Here is a 16,070-nt window from a genome sequence, read left to right as displayed (position 1 = left end):
TCAGAGATTATAAAACATTACATTTTGATATTAATGTTAAACGAGCTTGTTCACTTGTGATACATTTACAGCACTTATATCACATAAATGTGTATGTGTTTTAAGATTTACCTTTGATTTTCAAAGACTATTCGTTTATACTTTATAGAAGTAGGCTGAAACTTCAAATCTCTCTCAAACTCATAATCTCATGTTTTGGATAATGTGTTATACCCTGATTAGCAGTAAATCGATGAATGTTCTAGTAAGCCTAACGGAAAATAAAATTCTTATTAATTTCACATTTTATTAAGATAAGTGGAATACATTTGAAATTAAGATCTCAAGTGAATTTGCTGTTTAAATTTATCTTCTAAAATATGTTGTTACGTTTATCTAATTGTACTTATTTGTGACTTGACCTAATTATAATATTTTGATATATGTTAGTAGTTCATGGTTTCGACTTACGATAACAATAAATATTTAAAATTATGAATATTCTAATTGTCTAATTTAGTTCTTTAAATTGTGTATATATTTCAGTTTTTGTTATTCTTCTAGGTATATATAAATAATATATATATAAAATTAATTCCCAAAACACAAATGCATTCTTTTGAATATTCATTAACTTTCTTTAAATTGCTAGTTTCATATTTAAACTAAAATAACTTTAAATAGAATTTTTTTCTTTGGGAAACATAACCTTTTATTACAAATATCTGAGTAAGAAACAACCACTAAGTTTCTTTCTTGAGAAGAACTGGACTTGAAAAATCAAATTTCAGAAACTATTTATAGTTTACTTATAAATTACTTTTTTTCTGGTTAATTTGATAAATGTTAGCGAATTTTTAAGGAATTATGTTCCAACTATTAGGTGTCTTTATTGTTAATTTATATTAAGAACCGTTACGTGTGATTTGAACATATCTTAGTTGAAATAAGTCAACTGAATTTAAGTTGTTATTTTCTTGACATTTTCTCGTAATTAAATGACATAATCGAAATTTGGAAAACATAGAGATAGCAGATTTTATGGGTACATATAACAAAGAAACAAATGTGTTTCACAATAAGTAGGTGCACGAATAAACACAATTTTGTTATGCGATTTCACTATCTTATAAATTTGTAGTATTTTGTTCGGATGTTACTTTTCGCTGTTGTTATTGGTAAAACAGTTTCAGAATAGACAGCACCCCACCTAGCTTTCAAATCATCAATGTTACAAGTGCTAACAATATTCGTGCGCCACGTGTAAACGATTGAATTTCAAGCACACGTTAAGTAATTCATTAACAGAAGATAAAAATGTGAAAATAGAAAGTTACTTTTTTATGTTAAAGACGTCTTTGAAATTATAATGGATTTAACAGAATTATTATTATTATGCCTCTCGATTCCACGAAGGAACATAGGGCCGCAATCGCTTGCGGATTCATTAACAGGCTGGTTTTTTAAGTGACCAGATTGTTAGCCAACTGCACAACCCCCAGCCAGGAGGAGAAACCTGAGCCATCCCTAATTTTGCAGTGTAAGACTAGAAGTAAGGCAGCTAGTCATCACTACCAACCGCCAACTCTTGGGCTACTCTTTTACCAACGAATAGTGGGATTGACCGTCACATTTTATCGCCCCCATGGCTGAAAGGACGAGCATGTTTATCGCGACTGGGACCCTCGGATTACGAGTCGCACGCCTAACGCGCTCGGCCATGCCGGGCACATTTAACAGACTATGAAGTTATTATTTGTAGACCAAAGCATTAATTTGTTTTGTTCGTTAAATTTCGCGCGAAGCTACTCCAGAGCTAGCTGTGCAATTTGTTCCTAATATTGAAATGATAGACTAGAAGGAAAGCAGCCAGTCAACAACACTCTAAGGCCACTCTTTACTAACGAAGAGAATTATTTACCGCCACATTATAACGTTTCCACGGCTGAAATGGCGAACGTGTTTAGTAAAGAGATTCGATCTCGCGACATACAGATTGTAAGTCGAGTGTCCTGATCACCAAGCTATGCCAACCCATAAAATTATCAAAAGCATGATTTGGAAGAATACGATACAAAGCAGAAAATGGTAACTTTTTTTTTAACCGCTACGCAACACTATCTTTATTTTTCTTTAAAAAACTAACTATTAATTTGAAAGCGTTACGATTACGCTCTTAGTAATCAACATAAAAAAACAATTGAAATTATAACATAATTTTTGCTTGAGATGTTAAAGTGTCCGTATTTAAAGAAAAACATAAGTACAATGACATTCTAATAAGTGCACCAGCTGTGGCTACGCCCCATAATTCCCATAAATTGCAGTCCTGTAAAAAGTCAGCAATATTCTGGGTTCACTATCTTCTAATCGTACTACGTTATATATTCTTATCTTCTGTTTTATCTTAGCTGGAGTCAAATTCTTGACTCCAAATAGTTGAAAATAAAAAGATTTATTCAACTAGTCAGATTTATTTTAGAAAAAAAAAAAGAAATAAGTAATCTATATTCGAGAGACTTATATTTATAATAAGTATTCCATCAATCCCATTGAACGTCAGTTAAAGGAAAAAATCAGTGACTATCAATAGTTGCGTAGAATGTCAAAGTTTGATATATGTATAAAATTGATGGTCATTGGTAATACATGTATGCTTCGACAACTATAGTTTATTGTTTGTTTGTTTTGAGTTTCGCGCAAAGCTACACGAGGGCCACCTGCGCTAGTCCTTCATAATTCAGCAGTGTAAGGCTAGAGGGAAGGCAGCTAGTCATCACCACCCACATCCAACTCTTAGGCTACTCTTTTACCAACGAATAGTGGAATATTGAGCGTCACATTATAACGCTCCCACGGCTGAAAGGGAGAGCATGTTTGGTTTGACGGAGATTCAAACCCTAATAGTTTACTGTAAAGGTTTTAATGATGAAATAATCAAAACCGCAGCTTGCTTCTTATTTGAAATGGTATGAATATAAACTCTTAGTAAAGCCAAATTATTAAATACATTTGTTTTGTACCATAAAAAATAAGAAGTGGATTGTTGATAGAAAGTTAAATTTAATTTAATTGATATATTTCACGGAGTTATGAATAAACACTTTGACAAAAACTATTCCAAATATAAATTATAAATTCTGCTTGGGATTCGGGTTCATTTTGTGTAAATTATCGGAATGTTTAGATAACTGAGGAAAAGCCAAGTGATAGCGCATCTTCGGGGAAAACGTTCTGTAAGATTAAGAGTCCTTGTCAGACGACATAATTAAGGGATACGGGTATTACAATATGCATTACGAACATTAGTACGAAGTATAAACACATACACACACCATACGTCCTTAGAGCTTTAAACTTTAATGTACTTTGAGAAAATATGGCATTAAAGAGCTTAAGTTTAATTAGACATGAATTTTAGCAGTGAAGCTCTGAATAAGAAAATAATAACTCATTAGTCCTTGGATTTTAAAGTGATTTGACATTTACGAAATAAATATAACATTAATGAGTATTAAAGAGACAATCTTACTTTTGGTAAGAGCTAGTTTACATTGCTCACATTATAATCCGCTAAAAGATGAAATTTGTACTTGGCTCTTTGCCAACAGATGGCGACATGTACCAGTAACATCTTGAATATTTGATACAGGCATATGAATCTAAACAGAGATATAATTTCCAGTAGTTAGAGTCCCAAAACTGATCTGAGTGAATTTGCTCTAAATAGCACAGAAGAACCATCAGCAAGAAGTGTAGATGTTGTTTACCAGAATTTTTATAAAGCACAGAATACCATGAACGCACAGTATTCAAGTAAGGCATTTTTGAGGAATGGTTACTGAAAATAATTAAAATTAATTACTGAACTCTTGTTAGTTTATTTACTCATTTATTATCAATAGTTTCATATAATATTTTAACTAAACTAACTTTGAATATCTGAAGAGCTTATCTCCTGAAAACGTCACCAAATTAGCAGCCGAAAGGTATATAAAGCCTGCCTAATGTAAAGATTGTTAAACTATAATAACAAAATAACTACATTAACTACAAGGGAAGGCTATTGGTTAATTTTAGATGCTGTTTAGGTTCCTTATACATATCTGTTGCTACCTGATGGTCTAGCTCCGCTAAGCCTATCACAGGTATAGAATCTGAAGAGTATTTTGGTTATCGAATTACACTTTAAAATAAAAGTATCAAGACATTGTTTTCGATTAATTTATTTTGATAACAAGTGTTCTGGTCGGCACAGCACAGGTAACGCTTAGCGCAAATTTGTTGTTCAAAACAAACAAGGAAATACATGTATATATTTTTACTACCAAAATAAGTATCTGTTCTCATATTGAACAGCAACAGTCGAGGTGTCCTATCATGGTATTCTATTTTACTATAAAGCATGTATTCGATTAACGAGTTAATTAATCCAATTTTAACACCGTGATTTCTGCAAAAGCACGATTAATTTTGAAAATCTGTATTATCACTGTATCATTTTATTTGAACTATGAGTGAAGTGAAAACAAAATAGAAAATATTAGCGTCAGATCTGAGCTGGACAAGAGTGGGACTTTTGACAACAGCATGAATCAAGACTAGACAGTCATTTTACAGCATGAGTCAAGACTGGACAGTCATTTACACTATATGCGTTGTAAAAAACACTTTCATTATTTCACTAATATGATAATCAAGAATATTGAAACATGCTCGTCATTTCAGCCGTGGAGGCGTTATAATGTGACAGTCAATCCCACTATTCGTTGGTTAAAGAGTAGCCCAAGAGATGGCGGTGGGTGGTGATGACTATCTTCCTTCCCTCTAGTCTTACACTGCTAAATTAGAGACGGCTAGCACAGATAGCCCTCGTGTAATTTTGCAGGAAATTAAAAACAAACAAACAACCAATACTCAAAGCTAAAATATTTTAAGGTAGGTTTCTTGAGGATTATATGACTTGACTAAAAACTTCTTTCGGTACAACAACAAAAAGGTTAAAAGTATTAATAACTTCCAATTTTACAATTACCGATCACTATTATATTGGTCTCATCTAATGATTACGTAAAACACTTGGTTTTAGGATTAGACATAAAAACCAATGCTACAAAAAGATTAATAACATAATTTTTTCAATATGCATAAGAAAAAACAAATAATAAAATACTACACAAAGAAGTTAATCAGAACTGGTTACTTTGAGTAAAAATATTCGAATATCTACAAGAGTGATCTTAAAACCTTATAGCGGCATGGAACCTTTTGACTTCATTTCTTATGTCGCAAACTCCCAACCCATAATTCATCCTTAAATCCTAGCCTGGATGAATGTGACAAAATTCGTAAAATTTGTTAATATAAGATTGTAAACTGTGTGGAGAAGACTGAATATCAACTGCCTCATGATTATTTTTTAAATACCTTTGGTCTCTGATGGCTTAACACTTAATAATTAAAAAACAACACCACCACTACCATTACCTGTTAACTTTGTGGAGCACCCATGATGGCCGTTCGCGGAACTTTGGGGATTTATAGAGCACAGTTTGAAAACCACTTATCCAAAAGGTGTTTGCTTTGCGATAAGAATTACTATATAAGTATTAACTGTGGCGAAATAAACAAATGCTTTTTCTTGAGCAAATAAAATTGCTTAGTGTGTTCTATTTAAATCCACGCAGCTTTATCAACTTTCATTTAATGTTTATACTTAGTATTATATAACCAAGGGGATATGTGCTTCCGATTACTTGATATCAAACACAATTGATCAAACATATTCAAATAGACAATTGTGCCTCTTTATCTTTGAGCTGAAAATTATAAGTGATATCTGGTTTGCATTACAATAAAAAATAAATCTTCACAAAGGCGTGGACATTCCAGACAACCAGGCGTGTATAAATACAAAGATAGTTTTCACTCATAACGTATTAACGTTACAAATATCAAACTCATTATATGTGTACATGAAATATATTATAGGTTTCTGTCCCAATAGGGGAGATATTATAAGCTGCTGGTTGTTTATAGCATATATAAAGTAAAGGGTATTTGAAATTTGCTATGTTACAATCGATTTGTGGGTTTTAATATTCGAACCTTATTGAGGCGAATGAATGATATGTTTTCAATTGAATGTTTATTATTAGGAATTCTCGAAGTTCTAAAATATTTGATTATTCGTCGTGTTCACATGGAATACAAGAAATAAATTAATGGATTTTGTATTTCACACGTTTTTAAGGTGTGCATGAGGAGTGTCATCTAATAAAATTTATTAAACGCAAAATTTTGAAAGGCAGAAATATAGAACATGGAAATAGAGGGGAGAGTTATTTTGTTAAATTTGCTATACTGTTTTCACGTTTATTTCGAATATAATTTGATTTGTTTCTTTGTTTAGAATTAAGCATAAAGCTACACAATGGGCTATCTGTGCTCTGCCCACCACAGGTATCGAAATCCGATTCCTAGGGGTGTGAGTCTGCAAACATATCGCTGTGTCTTTGGGGTGAGGCAGATAATTTGACAATTGAATTTTGTGCTTCAACAGGATAGTTCCCCGCAGTTAAAGCGGTAAGTCTACGGATTTACAACGCTAGAATCAAGGTTTCGTTTCCCCTCGGTAGAAACAGCAGATAGCTCGATTGTGGCTTTGTTATAAGAAAATTACACACACACACACGCTTTAATAAGAAGTGAAAAACATAATAAAAACGATTTGGAAATTTGTTGTTGAGGTTTACAGTTTTTCTTCCTGATTTTCTTACTCAGTCGTCTCTGATATGATGAAATAAAATAAATGTATTTTACCGGATAACTTCTAATACAATTACACTGTACACTATCGCTTCAAGCGAAAATGGATTGACTGTTCTTTTGTGAACTCAATAACATCAACTTGTGAAAAAACTATTTGTTTTTAGTACAGTTATCCGCGCTGAAATATGCTGTACAATTATTAATGCAGCTTATTAAAATAATAAGAGATTACAGAGTGAATAATGTGAGGTTTGCCAAAATTGTGACTTAAGAATAGAAGGACGTAGTTGGAAAAACAGAAATGTGAAATAACCTATAGATCATGACGAGACAGTCGGCAGAGAAGAATCATAAGACATATAAACCGATGAAGAATAAACAAGATAAGTGTTGACATTGATGGTAAACCAACAACAGCGATGGATGGAGCAAAGAACTTCTGGGCAAATACCAGAAAACCTTCTATACAATCATCAAGAAAAGTAACTGTAGAGGTAAAGTTTAACAAACCAGAAAACATAGAAATGAATAATGTAACATGAAGAATGAACCATTTTCCTTTAAGCTACTGAAACACTAAAACCATATAACTTCTTTTCGGATGTTTGGGTTTTTAATAATCTCACTAAAATAGTGTCTTTTCTCAGAACAGCTGAAACAGAAATCTCCAACCATAAGTTAATCATGGTGGCTTTATACTGCAAATGATCCGATATTTAGTGTGAACAAATTAACTTATAATGTGTGTAGTAAACGTCTCGCACTGGCATGACGCTAGAGGTCGTATATGCTAGGTAATTATTAGTATGTGCTCATAAAGTGCGATTATCCTTCTGTGGAACAATAATCTAAAGGAATATTTGTATCTAAATCTTTTTAAAACTTTAAATAAAAAATGGATTGCATTATAATACTCAAATTTGTACTTTTATACAATAAATCGCCATTAATATTTTGTATCATAATGCTAAAATTACATCATTGTTTCGTTTTGAATTTCGCAAAAAGCTACACAAGGGCTGTCTGCACTAGCCGTCTCTAATTAAGCAGTGTAAGACTAAAAGGAAGGCAGCTAGTCATCACCACTCACCGCCAACGCTTGGGCTACTTTTTTACCCACAAGTGGGATTGATCGTCACATTATAACGACTACAGGGTTGAAAGGGAGAATATATTTGGTGTGACGGTGATTCGAACCCGCGAAATTAAAAATCAAACCAATTTTCCTCATCTATATGTATATAAAGGTCCAATGGATGGCTGGCTTAGACTGCAATATCGAGGTGTTCGTGATGTGTTTATGGGTTTTAACGTGAGGTTAACAGACTAGTTATTTTATTTATTAAAAAGCATATCCAGCTAATATCTGTGTCCAAAGAGATCGACGTATTTTTAATATTCATTCATTATTTAACCAGGCTGCATCTTTTGTGAAGGTGGATAAAACAAAATATATGACCTAGCTAACTAATGAATAAATATTGGCAAAAAATATTAATCAATGCCACCAGTTGGTCGCACCACTTTTGCCCGCACCTTTTTATTTTTTTTACACCTAAGGTGCTTTTAATTAGAAATTATAACTTTTTGTCAATATACACCAACAAACCACAACAAGTAAGAAAGTGACACTTGAAAGTAACCAATATTAGCTTTAGGTTCACAAGCCTATTATTCGGAATTAATCTATACTTTACAGAACCAAACAGCTTCTTTGAAACATGTGATGGTAGTTTTGTCTCTCGAAAACAGTGTTAATAGTTATAGTAACATCATGAAATATAAACTAACAGTTTCATGTCATCACCAGTGTGCATTGGTATCAAGCATCATTATTTACACTGATATCATGTGACGCTAAACGTACTTTAATTAGTAGAATTTTATAAAATTTATCAAATATATTCTTAAACTTTGGCAATGAATAATAAACCTTTCACCTAAATGGTTCTTTTGAAAAATTGAGCTAGAAACTGCTAATCTAGTTTACCTGACCAAACCTATACTTGTGTTTCACCTTATAGTTTTGCTGCCAATAATTCAAATGACAATAAAATAAAGTCTTCCAACTTATACTCTCAGATAAAGCCGTAGGAAAATTTTCTATTGGTCGCTCAGGTGACTTTATGTGTAAGTGTGCGAAAATTTTGGTCAAAATTAACTGGTTTTGTAGAATAACTTTGCACATTAAGGTTATTTTAAACCACATTTTTCACTTAATTGTAGATTGTGAAAAAATGATCAGTGTGCCAAAATAAAAATAAATAAAAAGTCCATAAAAAATAACTATTTTCCAATCAAATAATGATTTTGCACCATCTATTCGAGTCAAGAGATGGAACTAGGAGTTAAACGTTTGTACTTGATAAAAACTAAAAAACTCAGAGCCATTCTATTTCTTTGACATTTGGCACGTGAAGTAAGAGTCTGGTAGAACACAACCACAGAAAATATAAGATATTTTGGATTACCACCATCAGAGCCACAGAAAGTGAAATGCTGCTAAATTATCACAGCTGCTAATAACTCGCAGCGTGTTGTTTTGGCCGCACGACATACTACTGTGTGTTAATTTGTTTTGAATTTTGTGCAAAGCTACATGAAGGCAATCTTTTATATTTTATCCCAAATTTAGCAGCGTAAGGCTAGCGGGAGGGCAGCTAGTTATCACCACCCACCATCAACTCTCACATTACTCTTTTATTAATGAACAGTGGACTGATCGTGACATTATAACGTCCTCGCGGCTGATAAAGTGAGCATATTTGGTGGTGTGGGTTTGCAAACCCGCGACCCTCAGATTACGGGTTCAGTGCCCTAATCATCTGGCCATGCCAACCTACTAGCGTATGTCTTGTTACTTGAATTTCAATCGGCTATATATAAGTTAATTATTTTATGTCATACAACTTTATGTATGATATTAAAAAACCATTCGATCACACATATATATATATAATATTAAACTCACTCGATTACAAACTATACCTTGAAGTAAATCGATTATACGTGCGTATGTTCAAATCATTGAGGTCAAATAACTGGTATATAACACATTGACAGCAGTCGGTTATAAATGACGTAGTTCACGTTCTTTTAAACTGCGTGTATATATATACTCTCCTTCACAGCAGCAAAGCATCAATCTTATAGATTTTTATTCTGTTGGACTGAAAATGTAAGTATGTGTTGATTCTGTTGTTGCAGTGTTGGATAACTTACCTTAATTGCTTTCTTGTGTCAGAAACCTTTTTTTGAGGCGGCTGGTGGGCAAATGACCTGATGATTCAAACACGTCGGAATGTACAAACATTGGGGTAGGTCGTTCTTAAACGTATACAAATTGTATTCTTTACGGACATAACGAAACAATCTTTGTCGTCAAGATTAATTCATAACACTTCAGCACAGAGAATGGATCTTAATGTGCATTGAAAAACGGTATTTGAGTCTGGGGTAAACAACTTACTGATTCCTCTAGGCGTGCGACTCGTAATCTGAGGGTCGCGGGTTCGCATCCCGGTCGCGCCAAACATGCTCGTCCTTTCAGCCGTGTGGGCGTTATAATGTTACAGTCAATCCCACTATTCGTTGGTAAAAGAGTAGCCCAAGAGTTGGCGGTGGGTGGTGATGCCTAGCTGCCTTCCCTCTAGTCTTACACTGCTAAAATAGGGACGGCTAGCACAGATAGCCCTCGAGTAGCTTTGTGCGAAATTCAAAAACAAACAAACAAGTTACCTGGTGGTAAACAACGACCGTCCACGCACTTTGCAGAATCTAATTATAGATAATGCAGATGCGTTAAAAAGTATTTAAATAAACAAAAGAGTAGTCAAGAAAAGCAAAGCCAAAAATATTAATGAAAAACAAGTATTAGCATAATTTATTAATGTTTAGTTTATATTACTGAAATAGTAAAAGAAATGCCACTAATAAATAGTAATAAGAAATATTTTAGGTGTATTTACAAAATTTTTAAGAATTTTCTACTGATATGAAATTTGTAAAGGTTGTCGTACGTATAAAAATCTACTAAATATAACGGAACAAAAAGAAATGACATTGTCTTAAAGTGTTTAAGTAGTTAGTTGTTAAACTGTCCAAAAACCAGACACACATAACTTGTGTATTATAGAAGTATTGGTCAGGATGTTAGGAAAACACGTGGATTTTATAAATCGTTGAAAATAAAAATATAAACCTAAGGATCGAACGATTTGTGAAGTTATTATCTCTGATAAAGAATGGTCCACCTTTCGAAAGCGCTCGGTTTTTAGGGTTATATTTCTCGACAAAAATCTTTATAATAACGTGTAACACATTTGAAACTACATAGACAATTAAAGCTTGGAAAGTTAACTTTCTAAGGATCTTTCATTCTTGAATAGCACAATTTTAATTGAATTTTTAGACAACTCTATTTGTATATTAATGCAAATTAATGTCATGTGATTTAATCTATTTTGAAAACACTTGTAAAACTTTCTTTTGCTGAACTTACATTTCTTTGACAAAATAGTTTCAATGACGATTTATTTTTAAGTATTATTAAGAAATTAATTATATATAAATATGTAGGTATATGTACATAATATTCACAATATTTTACTCATGTTAAGCTTATATGCAATCTTTATAAATACCTACATTTTATTGAAGATTTCAAAAAACTAAACATATAAAATAAATCATTCGAGAGTGCTATCTTTACTGCTAAACTAGCTTTAAACTGCACTGTATGCCGTATTAAGGGTTTTATTGGCCCTAGGCTTTTCAACTTATAGAGACCCCCTTGAGACAGAATCTCCATGTGCAATAGATTTATAGTCATAGCCTGAGGCTCCCTAATTAATGTGAAGCCATGGGCTTCAGCCCGGTAAGCCCATGCCTTAATCCGGGGTTACATATGCTTAATTTCCCATGAAAGAAGGTCGTAAGCCGTCTGGATGGGTCATCTGTTTTACTCACTCTTACAGTAGTGTGTTTTCTGTCAGTTAGTTAGGAGACACTAAATTGACATCACATGTAGGACGTTGCAATCTGTGTTGTCGTAACATCAGTAAAACGTGCGCATACAATGAATCAGGAAAAGAATTATGCACTCTGTATACAACAACACAGCACGATATATGAGCTTCGAAAGCAAGAAATAAAAATATTTGTTGCTCTTAATTTGGATTTTATCTTCTCTTGAAATATAACATTACAAAACCCTGCAGAAGTACGTCTAGTAAATAATGTAGCACATCTACTACTTTGTTATAACCTCTTAAATATTTCTCTTCATTTAAAATTTACACACAAAACGATGTTAACAAAGAAGAAAACGTAACATGGGAAACAGCATTCAAGTAAGATAATAACGTTTCATATATTATTAGTCCGGTTATGGAAACTGAATATATTTAAAAAACAGGCAAAAGTTAAAACTTCAGATAACCTTAGATATTGCTCTTCTAGGACACTTTTTATTTTTAAGAAATAATAATCAGTAAAATCCAATATAAAGCATGCAGTTATACCTACACACGTATTAAGCATTCAATATAAAGCATGCAGTTATACCTACACACGTATTAAGCATTCAATATAAAGCATGCAGTTATACCTACACACGTATTAAGCAACTTACGATCACAAAGAGTTTGTTTCCGTCTAAAAACTACAGAATAGATTATCTGCACTCTATCAACTCCAGAAAATCTATCCCCGAATTTCAGAATTGTAAGGCTTACCGCTGACCTACAGGAGTACATTGTTAAAAGAACTGATAACTTGTTTTAATTATACGTTCCCGCAATAGAAAAAATATTGAATTTTGTAAGCAGTTATAGTCCAGCTATCTTAAAATTTATCAGATTATCATGCAGACATATGTTTATTTATTTAGATAAGCACCTGTTGTTCCTTTGGAATAGGAGCCTAAATGTATTTGAAATAATTATGGCGAAGATAACGAGTTATCTGTCAAATAACAAACAAATATAGTTTAAAGTTCAGACGGATTTTTTCATTTTGTGTTTGTTGACGCGTGGATTTTTGTTTAAAATTTAATTATACAATTGATAAATAATTTTGTTTCAATAGCTGCTTGGCAATCTACGATCGAGGTGTTGTGTATGTCCAAACAAGCTATTTGTACTTGATTATGACTAAACTTGTCAATACGTAGTATAATTGTAACTGCGTTAAAAACTTATAATAACATTTTCTTCGTTTAGTCATTCTTTATAAGTTTCAAAGTGAGTTCCTAGTGGTCAAATTTGAATTGTCTGGTTATATGCATTTCAAAGCTTATAAATGCTAAAGACTACTGCGTTCTACTCCGTTCCAATAAAATTACTACTCTTAATGTTAGAAGCAGTGTTGTCGCTTCACGGAGACATTCTTGACTTTAGTGTATACTGAGATATGGGTGCAATGGATTACCACACGTGACTTTTAGTAGCACGTGAAAAATACTTACAGACACTTCGCATATACCATAAACCATTTTGATTTTTAGGGATACAGAAGTATGCACACTTGCATATATGTGATAACTAAAGTATTTTTATGGAATTATCTAGATTTATATTTAAAAACTAACATTGCTGGTATAGCACATAAAACCAAGTATATATATATATATATGTTTTTCATAAACTAAGAAAAATCTCTGTCTTCGTGTTTCCTTCACAAATTTCTATAGTTCATAAAATATTGAGGAAGTGAAAGATATGTGTTTTTGATGATTTGTAAATAAATTCAAACATCTTTGCATTTTATTTGTCATATTCAACAAACGTTCACAGTGGATTGAAGAAATATTTGAAACTTGCAATTTCACTGTTGAAGCAGTTTAAATTGTGATACAACTTTCCCACTAAGTTGGAAATAACTTGAATATTTTATTACATTTCAATAATTTATGAAGGTTGTATAACTTTAACGGCTTTTATCGTAGATTTTACTTACATTCTAAAATATAATATGATAATAATAACATACATATTTCTTATATTGCTATTTATTCACTATTAGTATGCAAATATTTAAGATAGTTCACTGCTGTATGAAATTTTGTTGACTAGTTGATCCAATAAATTATAGGAAAAAAAGCTGTTTCATATTTTAAATAAAAATGTAAATGTATCTCACTCATTGATTAATTCTAGAGTATATTGTTACTTTACTATGTTAAAATACTACATTTTAACTGTATCCTCACTTCAGATATGTAAAATATGTTTTATTGCTAACACTACAATATGAACTTACCATCTACATTGTGTCCGCCATGGAGATAGCAACATGAACTCTGGCCCTACATGGTCAGGTGGTTAAGGCACTCGACTCGTAATCTGAGGGTAGCGGGTTCGAATCCCCGTCACCCCAAACATGCTTGCCCTTTCAGTCATGGGGGCGTTATAATGTGATGCTCAATCACACTTTTCGTTGGTAAAAGAGTAGCCTAAGAATTGGCGGTTGGTAGTGATGACTAACTGCCTTCCCTCTAGTCTTGCACTGCTAAATTAGGGACGGCTAGCGCAGATAGCTTTCGTGTAGCTTTGCGCGAAATCCAAAACAAACAAACAAACAAACCATAAACTCTAGTGATATAAATTCTTAAACATGACGCTGGGCCACCGGAGAAAAATGTATAAATAATATTTTATGTTTATAAAAAGAACGTTTGAATGAACTAAATTTCATAACGTATGCAATAATATGACTGAAACAGAGAGAAAGTTATCTAAGCATTACTCGGACTTAAGGTTTAATTTCGTGAAAAAAAAAACACCCTAGTTTGTGGTGACTACACTTTTAAAAGAAAGAAAAATAGAAGATTTGCATTTGAAATCAGTTATTGATTTTATTGAGTCGCAGGTAATTTGAATGATATACAGAAACAGCAGAGTATAAAATAGTACAAGTCCGTAGTTGTATATTTGTGTAATAAATATGGTACTCATGTATTTGGTATTTTCAACTTGAAAAGTACGTTGTGAAACATGTGTGTTAAATGACCAGGTAAGAAACACAAATTTTAAACATACTTATCCCTAATTAAGAACCACTGAAAATAATAAATCAACCGGTCAGTATCATTCTTAACAGAATTTTATCATTGACTGTGACTTCTTTTCAGCAAAGGTTTTAGTTGGAGCAAATAAACTATATTAATTATGAATTAAATACAAATTATTTGAATGTTGTAAAATATTATATCGAAATACGTATTTTAACAGAGGGCGCAGAAATCGCGATCTTCAGCAGAGAACATTGTGTTACTCGAGTGTATAAAATATCACAAGATGCGTTTGTTTACATTGTATATTTGGGGTTCAATTCTTATACGTAAAACACGAGAATGATTTGCTTGTTTATTATCATTTAGATATATATATATTGCGCGCTAATTATGATTTCGAAGCCAATGATGTTGATGATTCTTTTTTTAGCTGGACATTTAGGAGGAAATGGACTCTTCTACAATATCTGCAGTGCATCCGAAACTACCAAACCTGTAGATGAAAATAAAAGTGAAAAAACATCTGCAGGTAGTTCTACAATAGAAAATAACCCAGAGATGCTTTGTATCCTTTTGAGATGATGCATTAGATGCAAAGCATTAATACAATTTATTCACCGAGAATTGTAGCATTTTATTATTTTTTTATACTTCAAAATTTACTATTAAATTGTGGGTTGTATGTAGGATGAATAAAATGTAATTTTATTTTTTTTAATGAAACTAATGTAAGGAGAGGGATCTGTATTTAAGGTGAGTTATTTGTATAAATTTTATTTATTAAATATTTCATTTACCATTTAACTGTTAGTGTACAAATCTGCTATTTGTTTTATTACTAATAAACATTTATAAGAATAACGTTCTTCTAGTGTAAGGTCTGTTTACTGACATTTCATAATTTATTTAAAGGATCAATGAGATCTTTAGTATGTCATTTGTTTATTTCTTTTAATATGAAATATAAACAATAAACTGTTAATCTAAATAAACCAACCACAGTATCTTGGTATCTAAGTTCATAACAATGAAAACTCAACTGATTTATATATATTTCTCTTTGTGAGGAATGATATAAACTATTACAGGTAATACAAAATTCTAAAAAATAAGATTCATTGTAGAACATTTTTGCATCAGATGTGATTTTGAAGTCTTTTTTTTTTTTATATGCCCATGTATTACCTTTGTATCTCTTTAACCTTTTGTTTACTTTGCTAGTGATATGTTATTTAGGGGTATATTTTATTGCATGTTTATCCCAGTAGTGGTACTTAAAGTACTTTTGTTGACATTCTACTACATA

This window comes from Tachypleus tridentatus, chromosome 10, assembly GCF_004210375.1.
Source record: "Tachypleus tridentatus isolate NWPU-2018 chromosome 10, ASM421037v1, whole genome shotgun sequence".
In the NCBI taxonomy this organism is placed as follows: domain Eukaryota; kingdom Metazoa; phylum Arthropoda; class Merostomata; order Xiphosura; family Limulidae; genus Tachypleus; species Tachypleus tridentatus.
This window is presented reverse-complemented; position numbering follows the sequence as displayed.